Consider the following 426-nt stretch of genomic DNA (forward strand, 5'->3'; position numbering starts at 1 on the left):
CCGTCACGGGGTCGGACTCCCTCCACACACCCCAGGCTGCCCACAGAGCACCCACAGACAGGAAGGCTTCCCTCCGCTACGGAGGTGAAAGGCTGGAGAGTCCACAGCATGAATCCACCACTCCACGGCTCACGGTGGGTATCCCTGGGGCAGAGGGAGCCAGAGCAGGGAACGGGAGGCAAAGAAAAGCCCAGGCTCCCCGGCAGCGCTCATCCCTCTATTTACACAGCTCTACTCCCCAAAGGCCTCAGCTTCCCCACGTTTAATCACCAAGTATGATGCTCACTTACTTTCATGCACACAAATAAGATTAGAAAAAAAGCCCGGCACTGTACAGCAATAAAGCTCTCATGCTGACAAATGGGAGCCCTCCCCGCCTCACACTTAATGTGGCATGAGGGAAGTATTGGGAAATGCAACAGGAAC

The sequence above is a fragment of the Cariama cristata genome, unplaced genomic scaffold (assembly GCF_000690535.1).
Source record: "Cariama cristata isolate BGI_N322 unplaced genomic scaffold, ASM69053v1 scaffold20634, whole genome shotgun sequence".
NCBI lineage: Eukaryota > Metazoa > Chordata > Aves > Cariamiformes > Cariamidae > Cariama > Cariama cristata.